This window comes from Salmo trutta, chromosome 37, assembly GCF_901001165.1.
Source record: "Salmo trutta chromosome 37, fSalTru1.1, whole genome shotgun sequence".
NCBI classification, from domain to species: Eukaryota; Metazoa; Chordata; class Actinopteri; order Salmoniformes; family Salmonidae; genus Salmo; species Salmo trutta.
In genome coordinates this window covers 22,912,390-22,921,212 of record NC_042993.1, presented here as the reverse complement: position 1 = coordinate 22,921,212, position 8,823 = coordinate 22,912,390, and the positions used below count along the sequence as shown (strand labels likewise).

Genomic DNA, 8,823 nt, shown 5'->3' with positions numbered 1-8,823 from the left:
TTTCTACAATTGGAGGTTATGTTTAAGAATATCAGTCTCACCCTTAATTCATCTGTCTGGAATTACGTATCCACTCACTGACACTCCCGGCAGGTCCGAGGAGGGTCCCTATTTGCTCCATTTTAGTCTGAGTGTGGGGTACACTGAGCCATGTCTAATGGAGCCCCTGGGCGCAGTTTAACCTTGGTCTCCTGGGAGTAATCAGCAAGTGTAGTTAGCATCCCACCGCTGTCGACAAATTTGTTGTGGTAATTCTAATCAAAGGGGAGGAAGAGAGAGACTGCAGATTCTTTCAAACAACAATTCAACCATCACCATGAATGAGCCCATTCCAGGACCGGGACCTGGCAGAATCCGGGACGAACAACCGGTTGCTGGGTCTCCCCTACGCCTTGCAGATCAGGCCCTCGATACCCCAGACAAGTGTTGCTGCAAGACAGGAGGCCCGGAAGATGGTCTCTGGGTCAGACGGTGTGGCTGGGGAGCTATGCAAGTGAGAGAGGGCGTCAGGCTTGTCGTGTAAAATAACAGTCATGCTAGCCCATGCTTTACTGTTTAACCTCTCTGGGACCCTCGGGACACACTAGTCAACAGCCAGTGAAATAGCAGAGCGGCAAATTCAAAACAACAAAAATCTCATAATTCAAATTTCTCAAACATACAACTATTATATCCCATTTTAAAGATACACTTCTCGTTAATCCAACCACATTGTCCGATTTCAAAAAGGCTTTACGGCGAAAACATAACATTAGATTATGTTAGGACAGTGCCGAGACAAGAAAAACCGCACAGCCATTTTCCAAGCAAGGAGAGTCGTCACAAAAACCAAAAATACAGCTAAAATGAATCACTAACCTTTGATGATCTTCAGCAGATGACACTCCCAGGACTCAATGTTACCCAATACATGTATGTTTTGTTCGATAAAGTTCATATTTATATCCAAAAACCCCATTTTACATTGACGCGTGATGTTCAGAAATATTTTGCCTCCCAAAACTTCCGGTGAATGAGCACATCAATTTACAAAAATACTCATCATAAACGTTGATAAAATTTCCAACAGTTTTTGAAAGAATTATAGATACACTTCTCCTTAATGCAACCGCTGTGTCAGATTTCAAAATAGCTTTACGGCGAAAGCACATTGTTTAATATTCTGAGTACAGAGCTCAGCCATCAAAGCAAGCTATACAGTTACCCGCCAAGTTCTGGAGTCAACAAAACTCAGAAATAGTATTATAAATCTTCGCTTACCTTTGCTGATCTTCGTCGGAATGCACTCCCAGGCCTCCCACAAGAAATGTTCGTTTTGTTCAATAAACTCCATATTTATGACTAAATACCCCCGTTTTGTTCGCGCGTTCAGATCACTATTCCAAAGGCATAATGCGCAAGCGCGAAACCTGAGACAAAAAGTAAAAAAGTTCCATTACCGTTTGTAGAAACATGTCAAACGATGTTTACAATCAATCCTTAGGGTCTTTTTAACATAAATCTTCGATAATATTCCAACTGGACAATAGCGTATTCATTACAGAGGAAAAAGAAGGAACGGCACACCTGTGTGACAGCGCAGTAAACAACTCAGTAGTCTCACGCAGTCCACAGCTCTTATTCTCTCCCCAGTAACAGTAGAAGCATGAAACAAGGTTCTAAAGACTGTTGACATCTAGTGGAAGCCTTAGGAAGTGCAAAATGACCCCACAGGCACTGTAGTTTGGATAGGCAATCACTTGAAAAACTACAAACCACTCCCTGGTTGGATTTTTCTCGGGTTTTTGCCTGCCATATGAGTTCTTTTATACTCACAGACATCATTCAAACAGTTTTAGAGACTTCAGTGTTTTCTATACAAATCCACTAATAATATGCATATCCTACCTTCTGGGCCCAAGTAGCAGGCGGTTTAATTTGGGCACGTCATTCATCTGAATTTCCGAGTACTGCCCCTGTCACTAAAAAGTTCAAGAATTGTCTCTTGTTATATGCTATGGCTGTCTACTCGGGATCTGCCCCTCCAGGTGGAGTCCCGCAAACTTTCTCCCCATTTAACCTTTCCCTATCTCGAAAATCCTTGGCCCCTCTGCTGTTCATCTTCTGTGGCCCCGCACTATCCTCATACGTTTCATGTGTTGAAGATAAAACCTGTTTCTCACTGTCCTTTGTATTCTGTTTTTCTCTGTGTTTTTTCCTCTTTCTGATTTTTGTTCTAGTCTCCCCGGTTACGACTTCTTTTGCTTTTCCTGACCATGAGCCTACCTGCCATCTATGTCTGCCAACTATTACCAGAAATATTAACCCCTGCCTGTCCTTGACTTGACTTTTGCCTGCCCCTGTATATTAAACAAATCTCTGAGACTTGAACCATCTGCCTCTCAGTTCTGCATCTGGGTGTCATTCTGAGTCATAATAAAAACGTTTATGTTTGGGAAAAACACCAGGGCTTGATGGTATACAAGTAGAGGTATATCAAACCTTTTTTGATATACTCAAAGTTCCATTATTGGCATGTTTTAATTACTCCTATAAAAATTGTGGACTTTCAGGTACTCAACAACAAGGTATGATTTCATTACTACTGAAACAGAACCCAGGTGGTAAGTATAAAGAGTCATTTAAAAAAATTGGAGGCCTTTTTACACTTCAATGTTGTGATGTGAAAATCCTGGTGAAAAACATGGTTTTACCAGATAATGTTCATAATGATCAGACAGGTTCTTTTCATGGATGAGATATTGGAGATAATACACGACAATTACTTGAAACAATTGAACATTATGAAACATCAATCCTGGTCTTCATAGCAGATTTTAAAAATATGTTTAATAAAGTATGACTAGAATTTAAATCTAAATGCCTGGATTACTTTAATTTCGGTGGATCTCTTATACAATGGGTTAATGTTATGTACAGCAACCCAAGGTGTAAAATAATAAATAATGGTTACTTCTGAGAAAGAGACATTACTGTGCAGCCGTATTCATCGACCTGGCCAAGGCTTTCGACTCTGTCAATCACCACATTCTTATTGGCAGACTCGACAGCCTTGGTTTCTCAAATGATTGCCTCGCCTGGTTTGCCAACTACTTCTCTAGAGTTCAGTGTGTCAAATCGGAGGGCCTGTTGTCCGGACCTCTGGCAGTCTCTATGGGGGTGCCAGAGGGTTCAATTCTCGGGCCGACTCTCTTCACTGTATACATCAATGATGTCGCTCTTGCTGCTGGTGATTCTCTCATCCACCTCTACGCAGACGACATCATTCTGTATACTTCTGGCCCCTCTTTGGACACTGTGTTAACCTGTTTGGGATAGGGGGCAGTATTTTCACGGCCGGATAAAAAATTTACCCGATTTAATCTGGTTACTACTCCTGCCCAGAAACTAGAATATGCATATAATTAGTAGATTTGGATAGAAAACACTCTAACATTTCTAAAACTGTTTGAATGGTGTCTGTGAGTATAACAGAACTCATATGGCAGGCCAAAACCTGAGAAGATTCCATACAGGAAGTGCCCTGTCTGACAATTTGGTCTCCTTCTGTGGCATCTCTATCAAAAATACAGCATCTGTGCTGTAACGTGACATTTTCTAAGGCTTCCATGGGCTCTCAGAAGGTGCCAGAAAGTGTAATGGGGTGTCTGCAGTCTCTGGGCGAAAAACAGCAGGAGTATTTGTGAGTGGTCAGGCTGGGAACAGTGACAATGGAGATTTTTTTCTTTCAGCCTTTGAATGAATACAATGTCGCCCGGTTGGAATGTTATCGCTATTTTCCAAGAAAAATAGCATAAAAATAGATTTTAAACAGCGTTTGACATGATTCGAAGTACGGTAATGGAATATTTTGAAATTTTTTGTCATGAAATGCGCTCGCGCGTCACCTTTCGGATACTGACCTGAAAGCACGAACAAAACGTGGGTATTTGGATATAACTATGGATTATTTGGAACCAAAACAACATTTGTTGTTGAAGTAGAAGTCCTGGGAGTGCATTCTGACGAAGAACAGCAAAGGTAATCCAATTTTTCTTATAGTAAATCTGAGTTTGGTAAGGGCCAAACTTGGTGGGTGTCAAATTAGCTAGCCATGATGGCCGGGCTATGTACTCAGAATATTGCAAAATGTGCAATCGCCGAAAAGCAATTTTAAAATCTGACACCACGATTGCATAAAGGAGTTCTGTATCTATAATTCTTAAAATAATTGATGTTTTTTGTCAACATTTATCGTGAGTAATTTAGTAAATTCACCGGAAGTTTGCAGTGGGTATGCTAGTTCTGAACATCACATGCTAATGTAAAAAGCTGGTTTTTGATATAAATATGAACTTGATTGAACAAAACATGCATGTATTGTACAACATAATGTCCTAGGAGTGTCATCTGATGAAGATCATCAAAGGTTAGTGCTGTATTTAGCTGTGGTTTTGGTTTTTGTGACATATATGCTTGCTTTGAAAATGGCTATGTGATTATTTTTGGCAGTGTACTCTCCTGACATAATCTAATGTTTTGCTTTCGCTGTAAAGCCTTTTTGAAATTGGACAATGTGGTTAGATTACTGAGAGTCTTGTCTTTAAAATGGTGTAAAATAGTCATATGTTTGAGAAATTTAAGTTATAGCATTTTTTAGGTATTTGTATTTCGCGCCACGCTCTACCATTGGATATTGGTGAGGCGTTCCGCTAGCATAACTAACCTCCAGACGAGCTTCAATGCCATACAACTCTCCTTCCGTGGCCTCCAACTGCTCTTAAATGCAAGTAAAACTAAATGCATGCTATTCAATCGATCACTGCCCGCACCTGCACGCCCGTCCAGCATCACTATTCTGGACGGCTCTGACTTAGAATAGGTGGACAACTACAAATACCTAGGTGTCTGGTTAGACTGTAAACTCTCCTTCCAAACTCACATTAAGCATCTCCAATCCAAAATTAAATCTAGAATCAGCTTCCTATATCGCATCAAAGCATCCTTCACTCATGCTGCCAAACATACCCTCGTAAAACTGACCATCCTACCGATCCTCGACTTCGGCGATGTCATCTATAAAATAGCCTCCAACACTACTCAACAAATTGGATGCAGTCTATCACAGTGCCATCCGTTTTGTCACCAAAGCCCCAGACATTACCCACCACTGCGACCTGTATGCTCTCGTTGGTTGGCCCTCGCTTCATACTCATCGCCAAACCCACTGGCTCCAGGTTATCTACAAGTCTCTGCTAGGTAAAGGCCCGCCTTATCTCAGCTCACTGGTCACCATAGCAGCACCCACTCGTAGCACCCGCTCCAGCAGGTATATCTCACTGGTCACCCCCAAAGCCAATTCCTCCTTTGGTTGCCTTTCCTTCCAGTTCTCTGCTGCCAATGATTGGAACGAACTGCAAAAATCACTGAAGCTGGAGACTCATATCTCCCTCTCTAGCTTTAAGCATCAGCTGTCAGAGCAGCTCACAGATCACTGCACCTGTACATAGCCTATCTGTAAACAGCCTATCTATCTACCTCATCCCCATACTGTATTTATTTATTTATCTTTCTCCTTTGCACCCCAGTATCTCTATTTGCACATTCATCTTCTGCACATCTACCATTCCAGTGTTTAATTGCTATATTGTAATTACTTCGCCACCATGGCCTATTTATTGCCTTGAAATACATATTTGAAACTCAGTAGTGTATCTACCTCTACGTGTCTTCCCTCACTGGTGAATTGTCTTTGCATTGTTGCCTCAATTACCTCAATTGCTCTAAGATGTTGGTATTGCTGTTGAACTTTTCCACCATTTTCATTTGTTATGGATACGTGGGACGTTAGCGTCCCACTTGGCCAACATCCAGTGAAATTGCAGAGCACCAAATTCAAATTAAATTACTATAAATATTTAACTTTCATGAAATCACAAGTGTAATACATCAAAATAAAGCTTAACTTCTTGTTAATCCAGCCAAGGTGTCAGTTTTCAAAAAGGCTTTACGGTGAAAGCAAACCATGCGATTATCTGAGGACAGCACCCTGCATACAAACGCATGATAATCAGATTTCAACCAGGCAGGTGCGTGACAAAAGTCAGAAATAGCGATATAACATATGCCTTACCTTTGAAGATCTTCTTCTGTTGGCACTCAAATTTCCCAGAAACATCACAAATGGTCCTTTTGTTCGATAATGTCCTTCTTTATGTCCCAATAATGTCCATTTATTTGGCGCGTTTGATTCAGAAATACACCGGTTTCAACTCACCCAACATACCTACAAAGTATCTATTAAGTTACCTGTAAACTTGGTCCAAACATTTCAAACAACATTCCTAATCCATCCTTAGGTATCCTAAAACGTAATTAATCGATAAAATTTAAGACGGGATAATCTGTTTTCAATACCGAAGAAATTTACCACGGAGCGCACTCCTGTGTACGCTCAATAAAAGACTTGAGCCCTTCAGAGTGACACGAACAAGGAACAGCCGTACTTCTTCATCCCTCAAAAGAAAAACATGAACCAATTTCTAAAGACTGTTGACATCTAGTGGAAGCCATAGGAACAGGATTCCCAATGAAAACTAGTGGAAAACACAATAACATCAAAAAAATATTTCCCTGGATGGATTGTGCTCAGGGTTTTGCCTGCCAAATCAGTTCTGTTATACTCACAGACATTATAATGATATGCAAATCCTAGCTTCTGGGCCTTAGCAGCAGGCAGTTTACTTTGGGCACGCTTTTCATCCGGACGTGAAAATAGTGCCCCCTATCCAAGAGAGGTTTTAACTAAGGACTTGAACGAGGGAATAATTGGTTGTCTATATTTGAAATGTTTTAAATGGATCATCAATAATATTTTAGTTACGTGTCAATCGAAAGGTGTCCGTTTAGTCCAGAGTCATTCTAACAGTTCCAAACATCCTCTTGACCATGTCCTTATGCTCTTTTCTCAGATGTATTACTGGTATTTGTTGTGTCCTGAACAATAACAATACCAGCTACAGAAGATCGTAGCAGAGAAGATGAAAGTGATGGAAACTGTAATTGAAGTGTTTGAACAGAGAACTGAGATGGTGGCTAGTATCGCAGGTGACCTCTTCCCTGTTTTCGCCATCACTGCTCCCATCGTGAAATTGGCCCTAGACAATGTGGAGAGCAAGGAAGCTGTGTTCATGAAGAAGCAGTTCCAGAAGGTTTGTGAATGCCTGGAGGTGGTTTCAGAGGAGATGCAGTGGATTAACGAGGAGATCAAGTAGAGTGGAGCGGACATTGCCTACTTTTCTGCGGAGGAGACCTTCTCCAACCAGTTCCGCAAGTACATGGACATCCTCATTGCCATACCCAAGTTTTGTGAGGTCAAGAAGAAGCTTTTCACAGAGCATTTTGTCAAAACAGGTGCCTACAAAAGCCTACACCCTCTCTGCAGTGCCGTGAAGGGAGACACATTCTCTGGACAGTTAGTTTTGGATATCACTCTTAACTATGAGGAGAAAAGTCGACGTATAATGGAAGAAGCAATTCCAGGTTGAAGCCACTCTTTTACATAGGCCTCATCGCTCTGATGGGCTACACCACTCTAAAAGACTGAGATGACGAAGAGAATCTTCTTCAAGACTGGGGCAAAAAGATGAACCAGGTACAGGTGAAAATGAATGCTGTCATTGAGGACTGCATCACCAGCTTCTCCAAGCAGGCTGAACTGGACTCCAGGAGGATGTTTAGGCACTACTCTTACCTAATCGACCAGCTGCTGGCTGACGGCATTGTGGAGAAACTGAAAAGAAACTATGACTGGGTGTGTTGGTCTGTCCGTATATTCAGCTACTCTTCGGGCCTGTTCTCCAACAAAAACAACATCCAGTGCCCTACAGGGAAAAGCCGCTTTCAGGTGCCAGCGACAAACAAGAAACTGAATGTCCTGATATCCCACAGTGCCTAGCCCGAGCCGCTGAACAAGGCCCACATCCAGCTGCTGATCCAGGGTCAGAAGAAACTCACCATATCGTGGACAGCTGAGCTCCTGTTTGAGCAGTTGTCAGGTTCATGTGCAGTCCACACGATCAAGACTTGCAAAGACCTGGCCTGTGTCTGGAGTTTTGTCGAAGAGCTACGCTACTGGAAGGAACACAAGTACTTAAATGTTTGCATTCACTACAATTTACATTTTCTCACTTAAAAAGGAATTAATAATTAGCCATAGGTCCCAAGGTTATATTCATTCCAATATTGTCTTTGCACTAAGGCTGACATTGCCAGGTACTTTCTCTCTTTCTCAGTTGAGTTCTGATCCCCAGTTGTACTAATTAGGAGGAACATTGACTAACACTTATTATAAAGCATGATACTTACAAAAGACTGTTTTACCTGTTAATAAGTTTATCCCAGTGTTAACCAGCCCGCCCCACACTAATAGAGACAACAACCCTGTTGACAATACCCAATCCATTTGCCGGTGTGTATCGGAACAATAATACTTCCTTTACATTTTTAATATTGATAAGTATTTTATAAATGTTAAAAGGTAGTGATACCAATTATTTTAGGATTATATAGGCCTACTCCAGTAGGGAACCTAAGCAGGTTTTAAATTCTATAATCCTTTATCCTAGCCCTACATTAGATCTATTCATATTTATTAAGTTTTGTCTTAAATTATATTTGTTCCGATTCAAATCCCCCAAAAAGGGCTGCACTATGTAACAACTTTTAAGTCATAATATACCCAATCTCTATAATTAAGCCATATCATATCAAACAAAAAAAACTACCTTGGTATTTCTAATGTACTACCTGTGCAATCTTCAAATTAAATAAACAATCAAAAAG

At 41.0% G+C, this 8,823-nt stretch overlaps 1 pseudogene; it reads left to right on the top strand.

The window, feature by feature from the left end:
* Positions 1-316: 316 nt before the first annotated feature.
* Positions 317-8,176, top strand: LOC115176507 (uncharacterized; annotated as a pseudogene).
* Positions 8,177-8,823: the final 647 nt, after the last annotated feature.